The 27,983-nt window shown below is 44.1% G+C and overlaps 1 protein-coding gene across 1 annotated transcript in view; it reads right to left on the reverse strand.

Annotated features, from left to right (window-relative positions):
* Positions 1-27,983, reverse strand: part of LOC126267821 (kappa-type opioid receptor-like) — a 609,253-nt gene that overhangs the window by 575,780 nt on the left and 5,490 nt on the right. The window lies entirely within an intron of this gene.

Raw genomic sequence — 27,983 nt, forward strand, 5'->3', positions numbered from 1 at the left:
TTGCCTCTGCAACTACTGAAAAGGCTGCTGCCCCTCTTTAGGAACGACTCGTTTGTCTGGCGTCTCAACAGATACCCCTCTGTTGTGGTAGCACCTACGGTACGGCTATGTATATCGTTGAGGCACGCTAGCCTCCCCACCAAGGGAAATGTCCATGGTTCATGGCACCATATTTGCGTGGCATTCATCTTCAAGGACGACAATTCCCGTCCCCATCGTGCACATGTTGTGAATGACTTCCTTCAGGATAACGACATAACTTGACTAGAGTGGCAACCATTTTCTCCAGATATGAACTCTATCGAACATGCCTTCGCTATATTGAAACGTGCTATTTATGGACGACCTTACCCACCAATCACTCTGAGGGATATGCTCCGAATCGCCTTTCACGAGTGGGACAATCTGGACCAACAGTGCCTTGATGAACTTGTGGCCGGTATGCCGCGATGAATACAGCCATGCATCAATGCAAGAGGACGTGCTACTGGGTATTAGGTGTAACGGTGTGTACTGTATTCTGGACCAACAAAATGGTTCAAATGGTTCTGAGCACTAAGGGACAACATCTGTGGTCATCAGTCCCCTAGAACTTAGAACTACTTAAACCTAACTAGCCTAAGGATATCACACACATCCATGCGCGAGGCAGGATTCGAACCTGCGACCGTAGCGGTCACACGGTTCCAGACTGAAGCGCCTAGAATCGAGCGGCCGCACCGGCCGTTGCTGGACCAACACCTCTGAAGGATTCGCTGTATGTTGACACAATATGCAATGTGTGGTTTTCATGAGTTATAAAACGGGTGGAAAAGGTATTTATGTTGATTTGTATTCCAATTTTCTGTACAGGTTCCGGAACTCTCGGAACAGAGGTGATGAAAAACTCTTTTTGATGTTTGTATGTTGCTTATATGGCTGCGACATGTGAATCATTCCTTGTAGACACAAAGAATAGTTGTGGTTTATACACCAACACACCGGAAAGCATGTCAGAGCACAATAGCTCATTTTGCCAGTCTGTCACTTCTACATGTCGACCTGTCTCACTAGGTTGATGGCGCATCATCGACTGCCACATGCACAGCACTTCACACTCACGACTTTGTGAGAGGTCCAAGATGAAATGATCAACTGGTATCAGATGTACAACTCTCAACCATGGTCTATACCATTTACAACTTCCGGAAGCGACCACTGTATCCTTTTGATAGGATGACCAATATTTTGCTCCGTATATATTGAGTGTCCAGGCACATCAGTGTAACCAGTGCAGTAATCAGGTTGCAGCACTAGCAGTGGAGAGTAAATAAAGTGTGTCGGGGGAATGCGGAAAACAGTGCTGCCATTGTCATAATGCTACAAAAATGGTTCAAATGGCTCTGAGCAGTATGGGACTCAACTGCTGTGGTCATTAGTCCCCTAGAACTTAGAACTACTTAAACCTAACTAACCTAAGGACATCACACACATCCATGCCCGAGGCAGGATTCGAACCTGCGACCGTAGCAGTCGCACAGTTACGGACTGCGCGCCTAGAACCGCGAGACCACCGCGGCCGGCATAATGCTACAACTGCGTGGGTTACCTGACCTCCAAAAGAGCATTATTATTGGCTTTCGGACCAAGGGCGAGTACATTGCGCATGACAAAATGGCGCTATCCAAAACCAGTGCCGAGATGACTGTGGTGCAACCTGGGCCAAAGGCGATTGGGGTGAACGATGACTGCAGAAATGTGTACGAGTGAACACACCTGCATCTCCTGAGCAAGTGACCACGTAGATGAACCAACAATTAGACGAACGTTGCTGCGCATGGGCCACCGCAGCAGGAGAGTGGTTCATGCACCCGTGCTGACTGCTGTCCATCAGCGACGAACACGACTAGACGTCCACTGATTGGGAACAGGTGGCCTTTCCAAATGAATCACATTTTACGCTCTTTCGGCCAGATGGTCTTGGCGTGTACGGCGTGAAACGTCTGAAAGCAATATCCTTCAACAATCATCGAAAGGATGCAGGGTGAGGGAGTGTCGTCCTGGAAGGCACAGTGGAGCTACCTAAGGACGTATCTATCCTTGGGGATAATGATGTCAAACCCCACACGCAGTCTGCCTTTCCTCGGCACAACGCCATCTGCCAGAAGGGCAGTGTAACGTCTAACACGGTTCTCAGTGTACGTGCGTCATTCGAAGAGCACCAGGATGGCTTTACCGTATCCTATTGGCAACAAAACTCCACGGATTTAAACTCAATCGAGAATCTGTGGGACTGCCTCGATCTGGCTGTTGGGGCCATGAATCGTCAGCCGAGAAATCCAGCATAGGCGGCCATCACTGGAGTCGGCGTGACTCCTACATCCCTGTCGGTATCTTCCTGAACCTCAGTGACTCTCTTCTTGCACGTCTCGCAACTGTCAGTGCTAAAAATGGTGGTTATCCAGGCTTCCGACAGGTGGTCACGTTAACGTGACTGGAAAGTGTAGTTTTTGAAGACTTTTCTGATGACTACAAGAACATTATAGGCTGTGACGAGCTACAGAAGATTTCTTACTGTCCCTAATACCGAATAATCAACTCTTCCTGTGCTGCAAGGTGTTAAGTATCTGATGCTGCTTGTGGTGTAGTAAGCCTGTCCCTTCACTAGGTACCTGGGTTCTGCCGTGATGCTGTGATTTGTCTTATTGATAAACTGCAGAATAAAGTGCCTATTGATTATCACCACCATTACACAAAGCGTTCAGGCAACGGAATGTGCAATGAACTCACATAAAGAGCTTAGACTTACGTTGTGAAATACAATGAAGTCATTCAGAGAATTCGTCTCTGCACTGAAACAAATAACATAATTTCACTGACATGTTCCTCACATTACATAGTAAACAGGTTTTGTGCCAAATTCATATGGTCCACTATATGCAACCGCATGGGGTAGGGTTTGTCTTCACAGAGACAATTAAGGATTGAGATGCATAAGCGTATTTTGTGTCTTGGCGGGAACGGACGAATAATCAGGAAATGCAGCGGACCACAACAAAAATCACCAATATTAGAGGTAGGCATATCCTGTACTTTCTCTTCTAATATCAGTCACATACGAGAGAAAGGTTTTCGTATTTTCATTCTGGAATTAAAAATCAATTTTGGCTGCTAGGCTACCCTCTATTTAATCTGCTACAATTTCAATTGATTTACAAAATGATATTCAGATAATAAGTCAATCATTCTGCAGTGGTTGATGATCGCCACCAGGGGTGTGCACAGCACGTAACTTGGGCCGAATTGCTCTCAATAGCGAGACAGGCAGCCAAATGAGCCTCAATCTAGTATAGTCTGTCGCATGAGCTAACGTCAGTAATTCCGTTCTGCTTATTGCATTTCGGTCTTGCACTGTGGATGAACTCCTTGTCATCGTTAATGGCTCTCCAACAGTGTCCCGTTCTTGACGATTTTGGCTTCATTTACGGATTACGCATTCATACGTGGATAGAAAATTCTCGGAGAGGTACTGCCCTGTGATGCTTTTCATTACAAGTCCACAGCTAGAGTCACTGTTATGGATCCATGGAACTCTGTCACCAACAGCCGTCCCTACAACAGCGGCAGTACCTGGAACCATGGCAGCAAGAAAGAACAACGAACTGCTGTGCTGCAGACCGAGTCGTAGCTGCAGCAGCCACACAGTCAGTCGGCGCTAGTGCTTTGTCATTCAGTAATCTCTCTGTTCTGTTAAACGAACACTACAGTCATTATGCGCGTCTTGTTGCAGTTAGCCTACAGTTTAATCAGTGTTATAGCGACATGGACAGAGTAACGAAATGATTACTACCGACTTGTAGGCTCTCATACGTAACTACTGTTAAGCGTGCCACAATTATAAGGTCCCGTATGACGAATCATTGATCTGGGGTGTGATTGCGCGCGTCCCTGTCTTCCTCCCGACAGAGATGTCACTGCAAAACGCTCGACCACGTGCGGTCGCAGTCTTGGTCAAATGTTTACAACTAATAAATCATCCGATGTTGCTTCTGAATCTCAGCATGCTTCCACAAATGAAATTATAGTGTCATAAATAGTTCGTCACACTCGCGGGCAATAGTCAACTGATAATCTGACTCATTATCTTCTTTTTTCTGCCACCAAGTTCTCATCGTCTGGCTTACAAAGGGAACGCAGTTGACAAGCCCGATTTCGTAAAAATTTATAGTTTAGGTAGGACTTGGCGATAAATCAAAGTGACAGAAGTGGGAAGTCCATGTGCCGGAACGAGCGAGGTGGCGCAGTGGTTAGCACACTGGACTCGCATTCTGGAGGACGACGGTTCAATCCCGCGTCCGGCCATCCTGATTTAGGTTTTCCGTGATTTCCCTAAATCGCTCCAGGCAAATGCCGGGATGCTTCCTTTCAAAGGGCACGGGCGACTTCCTTCCCCATCCGTCTCTAATCCGATGAGACCGATGACCTCGCTGTCTGGTCTCCTCTCACACAACCAACCATCCAGATGCCGAAGCATTTAGCAGAAATAGCACTTTCGGTGCGGGCAGGCTGAAGCATGAGCAATTATTTTGGCGTCCTAGTTAGACAGTGGCTGAGGCAGCGAAAAGAATGTAGAACGGTTATCCGAGAGTATTGTTGTCGAATCCATAAGTGGAAGCTATTTTTTTTTAAATTTTGCGTTACTTACACTGCAACTAAACCAGAAATGAGCAAAGTAGCCCCCTCATATACAGTGCAATGTACTACACTCCTCTGTGGAAAATTATTGCTACCAGTATACATAGGCCGGCCCGCCCGGTTGACCGTGCGGTCTAACACACGGCTTTCCGGGCGGGAAGGAGCGCCTGGTCCCCGGCACGAATCCACCCGTTGGATTTGTGTCGAGGTCCGGTGAGCCGGTCAGTTTTTGGATGGTTTTTAGGTGGTTTTCCATCTGCCTCGGCAAATGCGGGCTGCTTCTCCTTATTCCGCCTCAGCTACACTATGTTGGCGATTGCTGCGCAAACAAGTTCTCCACGTCCACGTACGAGTACACCACCGTTACTCTACTACGCAAACATAGGGGTTACACTCGTCTGGTGTGACACATTCCCTGGGGGGGGGGGGGGGGGGGGTCCACCGGGGGCCGAACCGCACAGTAACCCTGGGTTCGATGTGGGGCGGCGGAGGCTTGAAGTGGGCTGCGGTAGTCATCGTGGGGTTGCAGACTACTGCGGCTGCGGCGTGGACGGAGCCTCTCCGTCTTTTCTAGGTCCCCGGCAAACATAACATAACATACGTAGGCCTACGAAATCGCACTGGCTGTTTTGGACCGAGGATTCAAATAACGAAACACGAGTACGCGGAAAAGTATACGAAGGTTGTCACTACTTTGTCAAAATCTGGGAAAAAATTTAGAATGATGTGAAGAAACCCTGAGTGCGTGAAAACAGAGTTTTTATTAAAATTGACTCTTTGGGAAGACAAACAAATCTACAATTTTAAGATGAAGAAGGGCTACCATCCGGCAGTATTAAAACGATTAACCCCAAACGGACTACGCTAGTTCAATCATGCAATGTCTATTCTTTTAGTGAGGTGAAGAATGACCAAAAAGCCTCAAAACAGTTATTTAGTATTCGAGGGAGATAAAGAAATCACATCTCGAGAACGTTACTTTAAAATACATTTCACTGTACATCACCAGTTACCCTCGGCGTATTTTGCGAAATGATACGTACGTTACGCTTGGTTTGCTGCCAAGCAGTGCGATGAGAATCTTTTATGAATGTTAACCAGGTTGGTTTTTCTATAGATACTTTAAAAACAACCATGTACTCGTAATTGTGAAAACGCAGCGTTTGTAACGTGTGTAAGATGAGAAAATTACTGCCCTCCATGGTTTTACTATGAGAGTACGTGTTAATCACAAATTGTAAAATAACAAAATTAACTAATTTTATATAAGGAGTACTCGTTTGTGTCTTTTAGTTCCTTCGTGTACATTCATGGCCCATCGCAAATTTGCCTTCGCCTTTTTTCATGTCTTTTATGAAAAAAGTACGATATACTGAACATCATTTTGGTTTATTTGTAGCGTAACTAACGTAAAAACTGAGAATAAAAATAACAGTTCCTGGATAGGGGCTCGATCCCACGACCCTTGCATTACCGCTGTTTTACATAAGTATTAAGAAGGCGTGATTCAAGGTATTCCACGATACCATTGTTACGGGGTAAACGCATGCAGGTCACTTTAGGAACCTCGAATCCGTTTTCAAATGGCACCTGGAAGAAGACTCACGCTGTTGCCTGGAAAAGACTTGTTTCTTCACCCTCGGTGTCAAATACTTGGGGCATACTTTTAGTCGTAAGGGTATTATCCCTGTACAAGACAACTTCGACACAATCACTAATACGCAGACCACTACTAACTTGAAACAGCTGCAGCTGTGCCTGGTTCAAATCGCTTACTGTGACCAGATTATTCCTCAAGTGGGACATACCTGTACTGTCAGCTGCTTGTCAATAGACTTTCCACAGCCTTGAGGATGGCCTCAAGGAGGTGCCATATCTGGTGTCGAATATACCTGTGCTGCTGTTGACACTCGCGACTGCGCGCCGCATTACGGAAGCACGGAAATAGGATCGTTTTGAGCAGTCAGACGCATTCACCACCAAGACACTGACTGTGACGCAGATCAACCATTCACAAACTAAGAAGGAGACTTAAGCGACTACTTCCGGTGGCAAAAAATTACATATGTATTTGAATGGCCGCTAATTCCACCTGTTGACTGACCACAAACCCATGATTTCGTTGTTCGGGCATCTTTATAAGCTCCCAGGAAAGACAGTGCAACGTCTGAAGTGCTGGGAATAGTTGTTATGTGGGTACTGCTATGAAATATAATTTCGCCCCACCATCCAACATACCAACGTAAACGTCTCCCCTCACTCAAGGATCCCTGCGCGGAATTCGACCGCCACCAAACTCCGTTTCTCCCCCTTGATCTACACTCACAACAAACCCTGGATGAATTGCCATTGGCCACGTATGAGGTAGCCAAGGCGTCATCCTACGGCCCGGTCCTGTGGAAAGTTTTGTCATTAGTTGAAAAGGGTGGTCTGAGTATGTTTACGATCAGTAAACCCCGACATTTTGCAGCTATTTCGCACTGGGCTATGGATTCAACGCCATGACGGACTTTTTAATGTTGGCCACAAAGGACTCTATACCGGATTGGCACTCTGCCTCTATCTCCAGAGTGCTGTTCATTGGGGAATGACGCGCTTAAAGGCAATCTGCTGACCAAGCATCGACGCCGTCGAACGTAAGTGCTGCCTCGATCAGGCGGATACTGTGCAGTGTTTCTCACTAAGGTCCCGCCATGACGGCTCATGGGAGAGGTTCCTCATTGAATCTGATGGGACATTTCACGAGATATGTGGTTGTTGGTGGTTTACGCTGTCTCAAACTTCGATGATGTGGTGTGGATGTAGCCTACTTCCAAATGATATTCGCCTTCGAGAGAGTACCATGAACCCTGGTGTCGAATAATGGGCCCCAGTTTACGCTGACACGTTTCCACGACTTCTGTCGTCATAACAGCGTCATACGCAAGACCTCCATTCCATTTCACCTCATCTCCAATAAGGAAACTGAGCAGATCTTCTGTACATTCTAAACACAAATGTACGAGGCATTGTCAAGTGTGTGGCATTTCGTGTGGGCCAGACTGTTCGCTGCAGTGGGACCAGCTGGGAAACCGTGATTCAGCCTGGCACATTGTGCCTGAACTTTCTTCTTCTCCTTACTGGCTTTCTTTCAGTTCTCCGCTCTCAAGAAATTTGGTTTTCTTTCTGGATATGCGTTCGCACCTGAAACGTACAGAAAAGCGTGTACACTGCAATGAAGGCCCCTGGAAAATAAAAACTGTTTTCTACAGCAGCATTCGAACCCGTACACTCGACTTTTTTCCGGTTCCTCTGTCACCAACTGTTCTCTGTTGGAGGTGACATGCACCTTTAACCAGTCACTATCTAGATAAATGTTTGCAACAGCTCGTAAGATGTCTTAACAAGTCAGTACCTAGATCAGACTTCCCAACAGCGCATAAGATATTTTGCAGATCTTATCGAACTACTAGTGCTGAGAGAATCAATGTGACGGAGGGTTACTTAACGCACAGGCTGTTTACAAAATATCACTATCAATCTGTAGCATATTCTGGAACTTAGTGGTATTAAGACTGCCTTTGCTTGTAATGCTCTTACCAACTGAGTTATGTCGGCATTACACTTTGGAAAATACCACTGTTGCATACAGGGTGTCAGAAAATGCCGTTACAAAGTGCTACGACTTTTAGAGAAGAATGAGTACGCAATATTTTGTCTGGCAACGTCACCCAACGACGTTACAAAGCTTCACTGTTACAGGCGACGGTGGCTGTGCATGTATGTATAGACGAGGGGCATTACAAATGTCAATACAAAGTCTGAGAGATGGCACTACCGGCGTGTATCGAGGTCATGTTTAGTTAGTAGCAGCTTTGGAAAGAACGCGCACCAAGTTTCAGCCATATTGTTATATTTCTTTGTGTTCGGCATTCGTGTGATTCAAGGAAGACGAGTGATTGACAAAAAATAGACGAAAAAAATTTCGAGTGGTGATTAAACATTACTTTATGAAAGGCAGAACGCCTCATAAAACTAAAGAGAAACTTTATTAACATTATGGTGTCTCTGCAGCTTCGATTAGAACAGATTATAAGTGGTTTAAAATTTTTTGGAATGGACCTATGGACACAAGTGATACTGAACGTTCTCGACGCCCTGTGGAGGTTACGACTCCTGAAATAATTGATAAAATCCATGGTATGATGATGGATGACATCAGAAAAAGGTGCGTGAGTTTGCTAGTGTGTGGTCATCTCAAATGAACGGGTACATAATATTTTGCATAAACATTTGGACATAAGAAAGCTATCCGCAAGATGGGTTCTGTAATTGCTCACGCTTGACCAAAAACGGACTCGTGTGAAGTGTTGCAAGGATGGTTTACAGCTGTTCAGGAAGAACCCGCATGACCTTAAGCGTCGTTTCGTCACTGTGGATAAAACATGGATACATTACTATACTCCTGAGACCAAACAACAAAAACAATCTGTTACCAAGAGAGAATCTGCACCAAAATAGGGATGAGCATTCCTTCGTCCGGAAAGGTTATGGCGACTGCCTTTAGCGATGCGCATGGGATAATCCTCATCGACTATCTGGAAAAGCGTAAAACTATTACAGGTGCATATTATTGATCGTTATTGGACCGTTTGAAAACCGAGCTGCAAGAAAAACGCCAGCGACTGGACCGTAAACAAGTTCTTTTCTATCACTACAATGCACCAGCACACACCTCATCAGTTTTGGTCGCAAAATTAATGGAAATAGGATTCCAGCTCGTTTCACATCCCTCCTAATCTCCAGACTTGGCTCCCTCGGAGTAGGACTTTTAGAGGGGAGTGAGAACATAATATTTTGAATAGGAATCCATGTCTGGGCATACACGCACAACGGCTACTATATCAGCAATCAGCAACGCTAAACGCTAGACTATGGAGGCGGTAACAGTGGTCATTTCTCCAATGCTACAGGTCGTTCGTTAGCCACATAAAATACAGTAACAAAATAATGTTGAGGTGAAATCAGAATTCAAATTGATGGTAACTTAATTTGCCAATTTATCCATTCTATATGGCTTAGTCTTACTGGTCATCTGCTAGTACAGTTCTTCCGCTACACTGTTCTACCGCAGATAAAGAAGTAGTACTCCATCGATGACTGAAACGGAAAGCATTTCACTCATTTTGGGTTACATAACAAGAACCATAAGCAGAAAATACATAAAAAGTGTCTATCCCTGTGAGATGTGAGTTCCCGTAATACGTACTGACACAAGTGTGTAAATAAACTGATAGCATCTCCGAAGAAATGAATAACAGAGGACCTTGTTTTCTAAGGCAATTTTCGTTATGACAAATCCACCAAGAACTAGTGTCGAATCGAACATCGAACTTATGGTATGACTATGAAAACAGCTCCCAACAACAAATAAATTGGAAGGAAATTATTAATACATATTTCATCTAAAAAGCAGCATAATCAACATTTGCTTTTGTGGTCGGCTAAAAATGAGTTCAATGGGGTGAATGAAGAAGGTATGAGTATTTCATTGTGCACTTTAAGCCAAAAGTAGCTCCTCTGGTTGCACTGCAAAAGCAAATAGCAGATCAGTTTTCCCATCAAACGTGTATCGCGACGGAGATGTAACACCAAGCGTAAATATCGTTTCCCGAATGCTGGAGCTTTCAGAAGGAAAGAGTTCCTGCTTCAACTTCGTGAATCTGTTTTATACACAACGAGATCGTGTATTTTACTTAATGCGTTTTACTTTGAGATTGCTTACAGCGTATGAAAGCAAACGTTCTCATCCCAGGAGCAAACACATGAGTACGCATTCAGAGTACAGGATGCTATTAGTAGAAAAGTCTCAAAGCTGTATTAGTTCCCCTTTAATGCCTGTTCCCCAGGATGTTCAATTACGTGTAAGTGTAACTAAACTGGGAAAGAGCTCAAAAGTTCATGTGAAGTGAAAGGTGAGGTAATGAGGTCACATTGGCAACAAATTGTAGTACAATTCTGCCCACCTTGGACGTGTCACACGATCAAAAAGCCATCAGACGCCCTCTTACCCACATTTCACCCATTCCTTTGTCGCTTCTGTGAGATTTCAGAACAGCAACAACCAGCGCTGAAACACACCTTTTTTCTTATAGAAGGACATGCAAAATAATTCAGACACACCGCCGCTCAGAATCTACGCGAAAAGACCTCAGGGGTGACATAAAGGGCGTCAATCCAATCACCCCTTCCCTTGGGACGTTGATTATCACACATTTAGTGGCTTATCGCATGTTAGCGTGCTGCCTCCATAGCTTTAAAAAATGAGTACCAAGAACCAGACTTTCGCAGGAAGTACTCAGACTTTTATATACGTATCTGATTCTGCTACTATAGCCCAAACTTTAGAAAAAGAGCTATCAGAAACCCTTGAAAAACTGGCTATAAGGAGAAGCAACTCAAACCTAACCACTGGGAGACCGAATCAGTGTTTGATGGGTAGACAGGTGTCAAATTTACTACAAGTCGCATGAGAAGGAAGACCGTAAGAGAATTGCGCAACATCAAAATACTTGGAGGCCACGTTAGAAACGAGCACTCGCTTGCAGAGATATGTTGCATGAACACGAAGCATAAAGAAACTGCCGCAACTTCTTAAGCAAATTAGCGTGGCGTGCACAGGCCATGACAATATAACTACAGCTTTACCCTTTTGCTGTCCAGCTGCGGAATACGCTCGAATGAATACCCTATGTAATTCAGTATAGCGCTATCCATGCCGAACAGCTGGATTTGTCATTTTATGAATCGTCCCGCATCTTCACAGGCTGTCTAGACGAACATCGGTTGACTCGCTGTAGTAAACAGCCGGTATCGCTACTTCGAGCATTGGACGCGAAGGAAGGGAAAACATTAAATCTTTTCCATCAACAGCCAACACAAGCTTTGGATAAAGCGAGGTCGCCACTGGCATAAGTCGAAGAGGTGGCTCCTGTAGACAACAGAAAATCTAACCAGTACACCGCAACAAACCACAGTAGAAATGTGGCAAGAAAAAAGCGCTAGTTTCCGAGATTGGTCCATTCCAAGGGAAGAACTTCCCCCATGACACAAAGTGGTGTGACACACATGGAAATATTTGAAAAAAAAAGCTATGTTCCTGAGTTCCAACAAACAAAAGCAAGATGCGCTTTTTAAGACTTTCCCGACGTAATAACTGTTTCAATGGTTCACGAGCGTCGCGTCGAATAAATTTATGGAAGTTGCACAATATTTCGGGGAGACAGCTGCTCGTCATCTTCAGGTGCTTACTGACGTGTTGCTGCAATTGCTCGCCAATATATACGCTACTCGCTAGAAAAGCGCAAGCGCCACGTTCACTCATTACACAGACTCTGCGACCACCAAGAAGATCAGACAATGAGCCAGCATGGCATTGGTGAGAGAAAGAATCCAGGCGAGAATTAGACGGAGGCTCCAGGAGCTTGCTTTAGCTAGAACTGAATATCTCGTCGCGTCTGTCAGCGCATTTATGGTAGTGGGTGGACGGTGCCACGTGGTCGCTTTCGGACTGGACGATGCACCAGGCCGTGGCGAGTCAAACTTTCAAGTTCCAACGCCTTGAACGCCAATCATCGCAAGAACGTATACCGTGTAGTCTTACTGTGTTTAATTGCACAGATAAACTAGTGCGATATCGGTGTTGGAAAAGGAACTAAATTTTGCGCCCATTCCAAAGACATTGTGTATCAAGTATTTTATCAGTGCCTTTGAGCAAGGTGTCTTGAAACTTTTGAGTGAGACTACTGAAGAAAAGAGGCGAGAGACTTGCTAGCCCATAACTAGGACGCGCGCACGGAAGCAGAACATAGACACTGAAGAAAGGAAAGCTCTCTGTTCCTTGACAATAGACACAGAAATAGTGATTTATCTGCTGACAAGGGCAACGCTGCTTTTCTTTTTTCTGTAACTAATTATTTCGGCAGGATGACGGATTTACTGCAGGACTCAGAGTAATGTTGCCTCCAGAAGGAACCAAATGACGCAGTACAACGGAAGACATCCGCGCTCCTCAAATCCAGCCAGTTTCTTGAAATCTTATGAAGAGATTAAGAGTACAAGCGCCGGATCCACCACGACTTTATGGGCATCCTGAGGTCCGTAAGGAAGGGGTTCCTCTTCGCCACATCGTGAGGATTAAGAGTCCCAACATACTGCCTTGCAAAACATTGGGCTTCTGTTCTAAGCCCACTGGTAGGAAAATGTGAACATCACATTCGAAACTCAGAAGATTATATACAACAACTGAAGACTTTGCCTCTCGAACAAGTGACCTGGTAGTGAGTTTCGTTGTGGTCCCTTTGTTCACACGGGTACCTTTGGTGGATTCATTACAACTTATAGGGACTAAATTGGAGGACATCTTAGATCTGTTCAAACATGTACTTACCTCGAATTAGTTTTTATTTAACGAACAATATTTTGAGCAGTCTGACGGTGTCGTTATGGGCTGGCCTTTGTCTCAAACAATAGTTAACCTTTTTATGGAAGACTTAGCGGACAAAGCGCTTCAGTCAGCGGTGTTATAATCTAAATGTTTCTGGAGATATGTGGACGACACATTTGTGGTTTGGCCACATGGAGCAACAACGCTTTCTGTATTCCTGTAATACCTTAACTCCCTCCGTCTCAGCAACTGCTTCACCAAGAAAAGGGAGAAAAATGGAGACCTCCCGTTTCTTGACGTCTTCGTCCGTAGAAAACAAGACGGCTCCTTGGGTCTCAGTGTATATCGCAAACCGACTCATACTGACCTATATCTACAAGCTAAGAGCTCCCTACACTCAATGCAGTGGCGTGTTGCGGACTCTGGTTCATAGGGATAGAATTATCTCACACGCAAGGAGGTTATCAGCAAAGTTTAGCCATCTTCGTTCTGTGTTTGTACAAAACGGATGCTTTGATAAACAGATCGGTATTACATTTAAACCTGCACGCACTTAAGCTCAAGCGGGGTGGCCGAGCCGTCCTAGGCACTACAGTCTGGAACCGCGCGACCGCTACGGTCGCAGGTTCGAATCCTGCCTCGGGCATGGATGTGTGTGATGTTAGTTAGGTTTAAGTAGTTCTACGTTCTACGGGACTGATGACCTCAGAAGTTTAGTCCCATAGTGCTCAGTGCCATTTGAACCAACTTAAGCTCAAGAACAGCCAGAAGAAACAGAGAACTCCACGAGGATGGTTTTTCTACCCTATGTTGGTGGCGTGTCCTTTAAGATTGGCAGGCTGTTCAAAAAACATCAAATAAAATGTATCTTCATCTCTACAGCGCGAGTGCAAACTATGCTGGGTTGTATTAAAGACGACCTAGGTCTAAGGAGACCACGGATATATAAAATAGGAAATCATACACTTGACAGATGCGTCCAACTGTTAGGGTTAGATGTGCTGAACACACACGTCGCATCATATTGGATCAGCCAGAAACGTCTTCTGAGGCAGAGCACTGTCTGCGCACGGGACACGCCATTAACTACGATGAGAAAAATTTCCTTGCTACATATACGGATATGGTGTCTATTATTTCAGACATGTCCGAAAGAACACACACCTTTGATGATCTGCAGTCGTCTATAACGAAATTAGAATTATATTAATACCTTCAGCTGCTGACGGGAATTGATATATATCAAAGGGGACAGATGGAAATGTGAGCGCCGACCGGGACTCGAAACCTGGATCTCCTGCTTACATGGCAGACGCTCTATCCATCTCAGCCACCGAGGGCGCAGACGATAGCGCGACAGCAGGGACTACCTCAGGCACACCTCCCGCGAGACCCATATGTCCACACACTACGTTCGTAATGTACCACCCCAACACACTCATTACTCGTGGAAGAAATTCTTACCAAGTTCCGTAAGAGTTCGGGGAAAATGTGTGCATCTGCACAGAAGATGAAGGTCATGGCTGGTGTTGCCAGAAATAAGTACTTATATGGATATGCATATTCAGATACAGAGATACGTAAACAGGCAGAAACCGGCGCTGTGGTCGGCAACGCCTATATTAGACAAGTGTCTGGCGCAGTTGTTAGATCGGTTACTGCTGCTAAAATGGCAGGTTGTCAAGATTTCAGTGAGTTTTGAAGTGGTGTCATAGGCGGCGCAAGAGCGATGGACACAGAATCTCTGAAGTAGCGATGAAGTGAGGATTTTCCCTTCTACAATTTCTCTAGTATACAGTGAATATCCCTGCCCCCATGAACCATGGATCTTGCCGTTGGTGGGGAGGCTTGCGTGTCTCAGCGATACAGTTAGCCGTACCGTAAGTGCAACCAAAACGGAGGGGTATCTGTTGAGAGACCAGACAAACGTGTGGTTCCTGAAGTGGGGCGGCAGCCTTTTCAGTAGTTGCAGGGGCAACAGTCTGGATGGTTGACTGATCTGGCCTTGTAACAATAACCAAAACGGCCTTGCTGTGCTGGTACTGCGAACGGCTGAAAGCAAGGGGAAACTAAGGCCGTAATTTCTCCCGAGGGCATGCAGCTTTAATATATAATTAAATGATGATGGCGTCCTCTTGGGTAAAATATTCCGGAGGTAAAATAGTCCCCCATTCGGATCTCTGGGCGGGGACTACTCAAGAGGATGTCGTTATCAGGAGAAAGAACACTTGCGTTCTACGGATCGGTGCGTGGAATGTCAGATCACTTAATTGGGCAGGTAGGTTAGAAAATTTAAAAAGGGAAATGGATAGGTTAAAGTTAGATATAGTGGGAATTAGTGAAGTTCGGTGGCAGGAGGAACAAGACTTTTGGTCAGGTGAATACAGGGTTATAAATACAAAATCAAATACGGGTAATGCAGGAGTAGGTTTAATAATGAATAAAAAAAATAGGAGTGCGTGTAAGCTACTGCAAACAACATAGTGAACGCATTATTGTGGCCAAGATAGAGCCATGCCTACTACAGTAGTACAAGTTTATATGCCAACTAGCTCTGCAGATGATGAAGAAATTGATGAAATGTATGATGAGATAAAAGAAATTATTCAGGTAGTGAAGGGAGACGAAAATTTAATAGTCATGGGTGACAGGAATTCGTCAGTAGGAAAAGGGACAGAAGGAAACACAGTGGGTGAAAATGGATTGGGGCTAAGAAATGAAAGAGGAAGCCGTCTGGTAGAATTTTGCACAGAGCATAACTTAATCATAGCTAACACTTGGTTCAAGAATCATAAAATAAGGTTGTATACATGGAAGAATCCTGGAGATACTAAAAGGTATCAGATAGATTATATAATGGTAAAACAGAGATTTAGGAATCAGGTTTTAAATTGTAGGACATTTCCAGGGACAGATGTGGACTCTGGCCACAATCTATTGGTTATGACGTGTAGATTAAAACTGAAGAAACTGCAAAAAGGTGGGTAATTTAAGGACATGGGATCTGGACAAGCTGAAAGAACCATAGGTTGTACAGAGTTTCAAGGAGAGCATAAGGGAACAATTGACAGGAATGGTGGAAAGAAATACAGTAGAAGGAGAATGGGTAGCTTTGAGGGATGAAGTAGTGAAGGCAGCAGAGGATCAAGTAGGTAAAAAGACGAGGGCTAGTAGAAATCCTTGGGTAACAGAAGAAATATTCAATTTAATTGATGAAAGGAGAAAATATAAAAATGCAGTAAATAAAGTAGGCAAAAAGGAATACAAAACGTTTCAAAAATGAGATCGACAGGAAGTGCAAAATGGCTAAGCATGGATGGCTAAAGGACAAATGTAAAGATGTAGAGGCTTATCTCACGAGGGGTAAGATAGATACTGCCTACAGGAAAATTAAAGAGACCTTTGGAGATAAGACAACCACTTGTATGAACATCAACAGCTCAGATGGAAACGCAATTCTAAGCAAAGAAGGGAAAGCAGAAAGGTGAAAGGAGTACATAGAGGGTCTATACAAGGGCGATGTACTTGAGGACAATATTATGGAAATGGAAGAGGATGTAGATGAAGATGAAATGGGAGATACAATACTGCGTGAAGAGTTTGACAGAGCACTGAAAGACCTGAGTCGAAACAAGGAACCCGGAGTAGACAACATTCCATTAAAACTACTGACGGCCTTGGGAGAGCCACTCCTGACAAAACTCTACTATATGGTGAGCAAGATGTATGAAACAGTCGAAATTCCCTCAGATTTCCAGAAGAATATAATAATTCCAATTCCAAAGAAAGCAGGTGCTGACAGATGTGAAAATTACCGAACGATCAGTTTAATAAGCCACAGCTGCAAAATACTAACACGAATTCTTTACAGACGAATGGAAAAACTAGTAGAAGCCGACTCGGGGAATAACAGTTTGGATTCCGTAGAAATACTGGAACACGTGAGGCAATACTCACCTTACGACTTATCTTAGAAGAAAGATTAAGGAAGGGCAAACCTACGTTTCTAGCATTTGTAGACTTAGAGAAAGCTTCTGACAATGTTGACTGGAATACTCTCTTTCAAATTCTGAAGGTGGTAGGGGTAAAATACAGAGAGCGAAAGGCTATTTACAATTTGTACAGAAACCAGATGGCAGTTATAAGAGTCGAGGGACACGAAAGGGAAGCAGTTGTTGGGAAGGGAGTAAGACAGGGTTGTAGCCTCTCCTCAATGTTATTCAATCTGTATATTGAGCAAGCAGTAAAGGAAACAAAAGAAAAATTCGGAGTAGGTATTAAAATCCATGGAGAAGAAATAAAAACTTTGATGTTCGCCGATGACATTGTAATTCTGTCAGAGACGGCAAAGGACTTGGAACAGCAGTTGAACGGAATGGATAGTGTCTTGAAAGGAGGATATAAGATGAGCACCAACAAAAGCAAAACGAGGAGAATGGAATGTAGTCGAATTAAGTCTGGTGATGCTGATGGAATTAGTTTAGGAAATGAGACGCTTAAAGTAATAAGGAGGTTTGCTATTTGGGGAGCAAAATTACTGATGATGGTCGAAGTAGAGAGGATATAAAATGTACTCTGGCAATGGCAGGGAAAGCGTTTGTGTAGAAGAAAAATTTGTTAACATAGAGTATTGATTTAAGTATTAGGAAGTCGTTTCTGAAAGTATTTGTTTGAAGTGTAGCCATGTATGGAAGTGAAACATCGACAATAAATAGTTTAGACAAGAAGAGAATAGAAGCTTTCGAAATGTTGTGCTACAGAAGAATGCTGAAGATTAGATGGGTAGATCACGTAACTAATGAGGAGGTATTGAATAGGATTGGGGAGAAGAGGAGTTTGTGGAACATCGTGTCCAGAAGAAGGGATCGGTTGGTAGAAAATGTTGTGAGGCATCAAGGGATCACCAATTTAGTATTGGAGGGCAGTGTGGAGGGTAAAAGTCGTAGAGGGAGACAGAGAGATGAATAAACTAAGCAGATTCAGAAGGATGTAGGTTGCAGTAGGTACTGGGGGATGAAGAAGCTTGCACAGGATAGAGTAGCATGGAGAGCTGCATCAAACCAGTCTCAGGACTGAAGACCACAACAACAACAACAGTGAATATCAGGAACCCAGTAAAACATCAAATCTCCGACACTGCTGTGGCCGGAAAAAGATCCTGCAAGAACGGGACTAACGACGACCGAAGAGAATTGTTCAACCTGACACAAGTACAACCCTTCTGCAATTCACTGAAGATTCAAATGCTGGGCCGTCAAAAAGTTTTAGCGTGCGAACCATTCAACGAAACATCAACGATTTGGGCTTTTGCAGCCATAGGCCCACTCGTGTACTCCTGATGACGGTGCGACACAATGTTTGACGGCTCACCTGTGTCGATCAACTCCGGCATTGGACTGTTGATGACTGGAAACATGTTGCCTGGTCGTACGAGTCTCGTCTCAAATCGCATCAATCGGATGGACGTGTTCCGGTATGGAAACAGCCTCATGAATCGATGGAATCTGCATGTCAATAGCGAACTGTTCAAGATGGCGGAGGCTCTGTAATGATGCGGGGCGTGTGCAGTTGCAGTGATATGGAACCCTGATACGTATAGATACGACCCTGACAGGGGACACGTACGTAAGCATCCTGTCTGATCACCAGCAGCCATTCTTATCCAGTGTGCATTCCGACGAACTTGAGCAGTTCCAGCATGACAATGCGACACCCCACACGTCCAGAATTGCTACAGAGTGGCTCCAGGAACACTCTTCTGAGTTTAAACATTTCCACTGGCCACTAAACTCCCCTGACATGAACGTTATTGAGTATATCTCGGATACCTTGCAACATGACGTTCAGAAGAGATCTCCACCCCTTCTCGCACTTACGGATTTATGGACAGCCCTGCGGTATTCATGGTGTCAGTTCTCCCCAGCACTACCTCAAACAGCAGTCGAGTCCATGACACGTCGTGTTTCGGCACTTCTGCGTGCTCGCAGGGACACTACACGCTTTTAGGCAGATGTACCAGTTTCTTTGGATCTACAGTGTGTGTACTAGGCGTCTTTGTCTAAGTTATGATTTCTATCTCAGAAAATACATACATATTATGAAATATTCTTTTTATTGTCCATAAATCTCTTCTAGATGAGAAAGGGGCCCTTGGTATTAACAGTAAAAGACTGTGAGAGAATTCAGCATTTTGGTCATTTTATTTCTGCAAGTCTGGTCTTGACTTTTGGATAGGTATTTATTTCCAGCAATAAATGTGGATAATTTGCTTATGTACTGACAGCCTTCTATTACCTAATTTGACATAGGTGTTATGGAAATTAAAACAGTGTTCATTCACAATATATGTTATATTTGTATGAAACCATTCGTTATTTCACAAAGTAAATCCGCAACGTCTGAGTTGTGTTTTTTTTTTTTTTTTTTTTTTTTTTTTTTTTTTTTTTTTTTGTAATTGCTGTAGCTGGAAGTACGGTACATACTATCAATAAGACAAATACGAAATAACTTCTAACGCAAATATTTTTCATAATGAAACAGTCGTTCATCAGTGGACTGTACCTTCACTATAGTTTGGATAGCAAGACAGATACTTCAGAAGAATGAAGTTGCAACGCAAGCCTGGAGAGCTCCGTTCCCAAGCATACCCTCCCTGCGAAGCGAGGTTCGAATCCCAAACTGACGAAGTGTTGTAATCTGACATGACGTTTCAGAACTAAGTTACTTCCCGAAACAATATGCAAATTGTTCTCTCTCTCTCTCTCTCTCTCTCTCTCTCTCTCTCTCTCTCTCTCTCTCTCTCTCATATATATATATATATATATATATATATATATATATATATATATATATATATATATATATACTCCTGGAAATGGAAAAAAGAACACATTGACACTGGTGTGTCAGGCGCACCATACTTGCTCCGGACACTGCGAGAGGGCTGTACAAGCAATGATCACACGCACGGCACAGCGGACACACCAGGAACCGCGGTGTTGGCCGTCGAATGGCGCTAGCTGCGCAGCATTTGTGCACCACCGCCGTCAGTGTTAGCAACTTTGCCGTGGCATACGGAGCTCCATCGCAGTCTTTAACACTGGTAGCATGCCGCGACAGCGTAGACGTGAACCGTATGTGCAGTTGACGGACTTTGAGCGAGGGCGTATAGTGGGCATGCGGGAGGCCGGGTGGACGTACCGCCGAATTGCTCAACACGTGGGGCATGAGGTCTCCACAGTACGTCGATGTTGTCGCCAGTGGTCGGCGGAAGGTGCACGTGCCCGTCGACCTGGGACCAGACCGCAGCGACGCACGGATGCACGCCAGGACCGTGAGATCCTACGCAGTGCCATAGGAGACCGCACCGCCACTTCCCATCAAATTAGGGACACTGTTGCTCCTGGGGTATCGGCGAGGACCATTCGCAACCGTCTCCATGAAGCTGGGCTACGGTCCCGCACACCGTTAGGCCGTCTTCCGCTCACGCCCCAACATCGTGCAGCCCGCCTCCAGTGGTGTCGCGACAGGCGTGAATGGAGGGACGAATGGAGACGTGTCGTCTTCAGCGATGAGAGTCGCTTCTGCCTTGGTGCCAATGATGGTCGTATGTGTGTTTGGCGCCGTGCAGGTGAGCGCCACAATCAGGACTGCATACGACCGAGGCACACAGGGCCAACACCCGGCATCATGGTGTGGGGAGCGATCTCCTACACTGGCCGTACACCTCTGGTGATGGTCGAGGGGACACTGAATAGTGTACGGTACATCCAAACCGTCATCAAACCCATAGTTCTACCATTCCTAGACCAGCAAGGGAACTTGCTGTTCCAACAGGACAAAGCACGTCCGCATGTATCCCGTGCCACCCAACGTGCTGTAGAAGGTGTAAGTCAACTACCCTGGCCAGCAAGATCTCCGGATCTGTCCCCCATTGAGCATGTTTGGGACTGGATGAAGCGTCGTCTCACGCGGTCTGCACGTCCAGCACGAACGCTGGTCCAACTGAGGCGCCAGGTGGAAATGGCATGGCAAGCCGTTCCACAGGACTACATCCAGCATCTCTACGATCGTCTCCATGGGAGAATAGCAGCCTGCATTGCTGCGAAAGGTGGATATACACTGTACTAGAGCCGACATTGTGCGTGCTCTGTTGCCTGTGTCTATGTGCCTGTGGTTCTGTCAGTGTGATCATGTGATGTATCTGACCCCAGGAATGAGAGAGAGAGAGAGAGAGAGAGAGAGAGAGAGAGAGAGAGAGAGAGAGAGAGAGAGGGAGAGTGAGAGAGAGGGGGGGGGGGGGGGAGGGAAAATTGTTCAAATGGCTCTGAGCACTATGGGACTTAACATCGGAGGTCATCAATCCCGTAGAACTTAGAATTACTTAAACGTAACTAACCTAAGGACATCACACACATCCATACCCGAGGCAGGATTGGAACCTGCGACCGTAGCAGTCACGCAGTTCCGGACTGATGCGCCTAGAAGCTCTCGGCCACCGCGGCCGGCGGAGAGAGACAGAGAAGAAAGGGGGGAGCCAACTTCAGCATGCTTGTGTTAAATAAGAAATGACTTCAGGTGTTAGCATTATGCTTGAGAAGAATATGTATCATTTATTATCTTGCGGTCTGAAATGACATACTCGTTATTCCAAAAGCGGGTTTAAACCTTATAACACAGACTTGAGTATTGAATAGCACAAATCGCACTCTCTAACTTAGCAAAAATAACAAACTACACACATACATGTAAACCATACTAATAATCATCATCTTCGTCTTAAAGGATAAGGTCTTTTGGCCTGTTGTGCCTGAGAACTGTTCCCGCCATCCTTTCAAGGGACGTACAACGTTCGTCTTGCCAGCTGGGTTATATTGTATTGCCGCTTTAGTTATTCTACCATTAGACATACTTTGAACTTGATCTTTACACTTCAGTCGCTATATTTCAGTTATATTTGTAAAGGTTCAACATTAAGTTCTTGCCTAATTTCGGTATTCCTTTGATAGTCCAACAATGAATATCCGGCTACAAAGCGGAGCAACTTCATTTATAAAGATTGGATTCGTCGTAATTGACCAGCTGCTAAGGTCTGACATTCTCTACCATACAGCAGCAAAGGTAACGCTATTACTTTGTAGAGTTTAATTAATATTTATTTCCTTGTGTTCTGTTGTAATATACGTTGTGTAGCTTAACAGAAATTTTTGAATCTGGCCAGTTTTAGCACCACGTAATCTGAATTGGGGAATTTAAAATTCTACCCTAAATGTTTAAACTCTCTTACTTGTTTATTCATAATCTGATCATCATCAATTATCATCGTCATAAAATTGACAGTGTCACTTTCTAACGTTTCATTTAATAAAGTCAACCATTTACGAATGATGTCGTCAATGTAAACATTAAAAAGGGTATGGGACAGTGAACAGTCTTGTTTAACTACTTCATTTATGTCGGTAGATCCTGCCCCATTTGGGACAGTACGGATCAGTATTTTATTATTTTTATATTGTGACCGAATACACTTACAGGCAATCGTGAGTCATTACTGGATCACCTAAAGGTAAGAAGTGCTACGATTTTCTCCACATTCCTACATCACATTGAGTTCTCGCACCGCTCTTTGTTAACAACTCTTGTGTCACAGCAACGGTCTTAGAGGCTGTGTGTAACCATTTGCAGCAATAGTCTCAGCGTGAAGCACAGCAATTAAGAGTTAGAGACTAGCAGGATAGAACAAGTGGTTCCGGTGCAGGTATAACATATGCCGTCCATCAGGTGGAAAATTGCTCAATCCAACCCGAGCAAGAGAGAGGAAAAAAAGAAATGAAGGGAAACCTAATTTCGGCCGAGTTTCCATTGTGTGTGTGTGTGTGTGTGTGTGTGTGTGTGTGTGTGTGTGTGTGTGTATTTGCGTCAGTGTGTGTGTGTGTGTGTGTGTGTGTCTGTGTGTGTGTGTGTGTGTGTGTCTGTGTGTATTCGTGGAGAACTACCTCTCGCGTACAGTGCGACCACTGGAGTTACATTTACAGCTTGTGCCACTCAGCGTTATATACCTATCATTAATGCGTCTCGTTACAAAAAGAACTGTATTTCAGGGACCAAATAACAACAAAATACATAGTTTCCCTCTTCGACCTCAGCATATGGAAAGGGCACTCTTTCTCATTTCCCCCTGCCAATTCGTTCCGAAAGACGTATGCGCATATCGAGCGCCTGTATAACTTATCGCAGATTTATATAACGACTGCGGCTGAATATGCGGACCGCTGATAAGCGATGCGGCTTAACCACTGGACGTAGTGCGTTTCATTAATCCTGTATTTAAGGGTGACTAATGTGATGAAAGAGTAAAGTTATGTTTAACGTCAGTAAAGGCAACAAATGAATAGCGACCCTCGGATATTACACAGTATGTTGGGGTTTCTGACAGCTGTGTATCGACGACGACGCAGTGGGAAAATACACTGCTATGAATCGTATAAGGTTGTGATAACCAATTATCCCAGGTGAGAATTCAAAAAAAAAAAAAAAAAATGACTCTGAGCACTATGGGACTCAACATCTTAGGTTATAAGTCCCCTAAAACTTAGAACTACTTAAACCTAACTAACCTAAGGACATCACACACACCCATGCCCGAGGCAGGATTCGAACCTGCGACCGTACCAGTCCCGCGGTTCCGGACTGTAGCGCCAGAACCGCACGGCCACCGCGGCCGGCTGAGAATTCAGTTTTAAAAATTATTATTGGTTGTAGCATTTCTCAGTAATGGATAAAAAGACTAAGGACTGCTACTTGAAGTTCTCACGATATGTCAGTAACAAAATGAACCTTGGATGTACTGCCAGATACTCGTGCCATTTGGACGCCACCATATGATAGTACACGCATGACATATTTTTTAATAAAATACTCTGCGAGAAACTGAAGAATAGGTAGTGTAGGTGATACAGTATTTGTTGAGAATGGGACTTAAGGGATGTTCGTACTTGTGGCTGTAAAGCTACGCACTAAAAAATACAACACTTCCTATACTAAATAAGGTCACCTAGAATTTTCGCTAAATGTTAATAGCAAAAAAGGACGAGAACATGTTCATACACGTCTACAGCAGTTATCTAACAGTATGGGACAAAAAATCTTGGCTTTATGTAAGAGAGGAGCAGAGAATTGATACAGCAATGGATGTACCTATTTTCTGAACCGCAACTCCTTAATATAATTTTAAAATCATGAAATGTGACAAGCCATCCACATGAGCACTAGAAAGAATCTGCTAAATTTCAGTTACACAAAGAACATACAAAATCGAAAGGTTGTAAACTGAACTATATGCTTAGGGAGTACAATTACGAATAACTTAAATTGAAGTGATAACACAGATACTATTGGGGGGAAAGCAAACCAAAGACTGCGATTTATTGCAGAACACTTACAAAATCTAATAGTTCTACTAATGAGACTGCTTACACTAGGCTTGTCTGCCTTCTTCTGGAGAACTGCTATTCGGTTTGGGATCGGCATTACATAGGATTGACGGAGGATATCGATAATGTTCAAATAACGGCAGCTCGTTTTATATTATCATGATATAGAGGAGAAAATGCCACGGATATGTTACACGAATTGGGTTGGTCCAAATGGCTCTGAGCACTATGGGACTTACCTCTGAGGTCATCAGTCACCTAGAGCTTAGAACTACTTAAACCTTACTAACCTAAAGACATCACACACATCCATGCCCGAGGCAGGATTCGAACCTGCGACCGTAGCGGTCGCGCGGCTCCATACTGTAGCGCCTAGAACCGCTCGACCACCTTGGTCGGCTACACGAAATGGGGTGGCAGTCATTAAAACAAAGGTGTTTCTCATAAAATTTCAATCACCAACTTCCTCCTCAGAGGAACGATGGCGAACCTATGGTACAAAGCCGAATGGAGAGTCTGAATCAGAGGCTCAGACGGTTTTGTGACCGTGTAGGCTGCAGATTTATCGAATTACGTGGTGTTGAGCCCCGCTAAATAGGACAGGTGTCCATTAAACGCAGGAGATGGCTTCACGGGTAGCGGGGGTGTGTGGCGTATACTGGTAGGTTTTGTAAGGTAGAGGGTCTCGGAGACACACAAAAAGGGTTTCAGTCTCAAAGGAGGCAGGTCGAACACAGGAAGAACGTAGATACCGGAACCATCGGTAAAACAGATGTAAATTGTCGTAGCTGTGTTCGGAAAGTACCAAAGCTCCAAGCGCTAATAGAAAGCACTGATGCTCAAATCTTTATACGCACTGAAGGCTAGCTAAAGCCAGAAATAAGTTCAGCCGAAATATTTGCGAGGGATCTAACGGTGTACGGGAAGGATAGCCTAAACACAGTTGGCAGTGGCGTGTTTCTTGCTGTTAGCAGTAGTTCATTCTGTAGCGAAACTAAAGTACATAGCTCCTTTGAGTTAGTATGGGTAGAGCTCATTCTTGGCAACTGGAATAAAATAATAACTGGATCCTTTGACAGACTTCTCAACTCAGATGATACAATTGCCGAAAGGTTCAAAGAAAACTTGAATCTAATTTCAAATACATACCCGGCTCATACAGTTATAGTTGGTAGAGACTCCAATTTAACCTCGATATGTTGGCGAAAATATATGTTTATATGCGGTGGTATGCATGAAACATCATCTAAAATTTCACTCAATACGTTTCTGTAAATCATTTCAAGCAGTTAGCTAATGAGCCCATCGAATGGTAAACGGTTGTGAAAAGACACTTGACCTTTTAGAAACAGACAGTCCTGAGACAATAACGAGATTCAAAACGGATACAGAGGTTAGTGAACCCAAGGCTGTCGTAGCGAGACTGAGTACCGTAACTACAAAATTTTTCAAAAATAAACGAAAAATATTCCTATTCAAAAAAGCAGATAAAAATTCTCTTGAGGCCTTTCTGAGAGACAATCTTCCGTCCTTCAAGATCAACAATGTAAATGTAGACCAGATGTGACTTAAATGCAAAGAAATAATATCGACAGCAATTGACAGATTTATACCAAACAAATTAACAAACGACGGAACAACGAAACAAACATGCCAAATTTAAACGAACGCAAAATCTTTAAGATTTGCGATCTTTTACGGAAGCTCGTAATTTAGCGGAACTCCAATTCGAGTTGCTTTTAATAGTTTCAACAACGAAACTTTGTCTGGAAACGTGGCTGAAAATCAAAAGAGATTCTGGTCGTATCTAACGTGTGGTAGTGGAAAGACACAATCAGAGCCTTCTCTGCGCGATAGGAATGGAAATGGCAGAATTGCTAAACACAGACTTCGAAAATTGCTTCACCAAAGAAGATGAAGTAAATATTCCGGAAATCAAATCAAGAACAGCTGCCAACCTGAGTAACTTAGAAGTAGATATCCTCAGAGTAGTGAGGCATCTTAAATCACTTATCAAAACCAGTTCTTCCTGCCCAGGATGTACACCAAGTAGAGTCCGTTCAGAGTTATGCTGATGCAATAGCTCCGTGCTTAAAATCATACATGACAGCTCGCTTGACAAAAGATCCGTACCCAAAGACTGGAATGTTGCACAGGTCACACCAGTATTAAGGAAGTGCAATAGGTGTCATCCACTGAATTACGGACCCATGTAAGTAACGTCGATAAGCAGCAGGGTTTTGGAATATGTATTGTGTTCCAACACCATGGATTACCTCAACGAAAACGGTCTAACGACACACCATGTGAAACACAACTAGCTCTTTACTCCCACGAAGTGTTGAGTGCTATTGACAACGGATTTTAAATCGATTCCTTACTTCTTGATTTCCAGAAAACATTTGACACTGTACCTCGCAAACGGCTTGAAAGCGAAATGCGTACTTATGGAATATCGTCTCAATTATGCGACTGGGTTTGTGATTTCCTGCTAGAGACATCACAGTCCGTAGTTACTGACGGAAAGTCATCGGGTGAACCAGAAGTGATTTCTGGCGTTCCGAAAGGTAGTATTATAGACCCCTTGCTGTTCCTTATCTATATGAACCAATTAGTAGACAATCTGAACAGCTGTCTTAGGCTGTTTGTAGATGATGCTGTCGTTTATTGTCTTGTGAAGTTGTCAGAATATCAAAAGAAATTGCAAAACGATTTAGATAAGATTTCCGTATGATGCGAATATTTGTAATTAATCCTAAAAATTGAAAAGTGTTTGCCGGCCGCGGTGGTCTCGCGGTTCTAGGCGCTCAGTCCGGAACTGCGCGACTGCTACGTTCGCAGGTTCGAATCCTGCCTCGGACATGGATGTGTGTGATGTACTTAGGTTAGTTAGGTTTAATTAGTTCCAAATTCTAGGTGACTGATGACCACAGATGTTAAGTCGCATAGTGTTCAGAGCCATTTGAACCATTTTTGAAAAGTGTTAGGTCTTCCATGGAATGCTGAAACGTATTCGATGAACTTCAGTTACCAGATAAATCAATCAAATCTAAATTCAGCTAAATACCTATGAATTACAATTACGAAGAACCTAAACTGGAAAGAACACATAAAATCTTGAGGGGAAAGGTGAAACAAATACTGGGATTTATTCGAAGAACACTTAGAAAATTTTTGTAAATTTGTGGTAAGGTCTTATAGGACCAAATTACTGGGGTCATCGGTCGGTAACCTTACACACTACTTGATCTAAGATAAAATAACTTACAGTAAGGACGACACACACACCCATGCCCGACACACACCCCTGAACCACCGCCGGGGGTAGTCGCGCTGACCGTGACAAGACGCCCCAGACCGCACGGCTAGCCCACGCGGCAACACTGAGTAGATGCAACAAATCTACTAAAGAGACTACCTACACTATATTCGTGAGTCCTCTTTTGGAGTAC

This window comes from Schistocerca gregaria, chromosome 4, assembly GCF_023897955.1.
Source record: "Schistocerca gregaria isolate iqSchGreg1 chromosome 4, iqSchGreg1.2, whole genome shotgun sequence".
Lineage (NCBI taxonomy): Eukaryota > Metazoa > Arthropoda > Insecta > Orthoptera > Acrididae > Schistocerca > Schistocerca gregaria.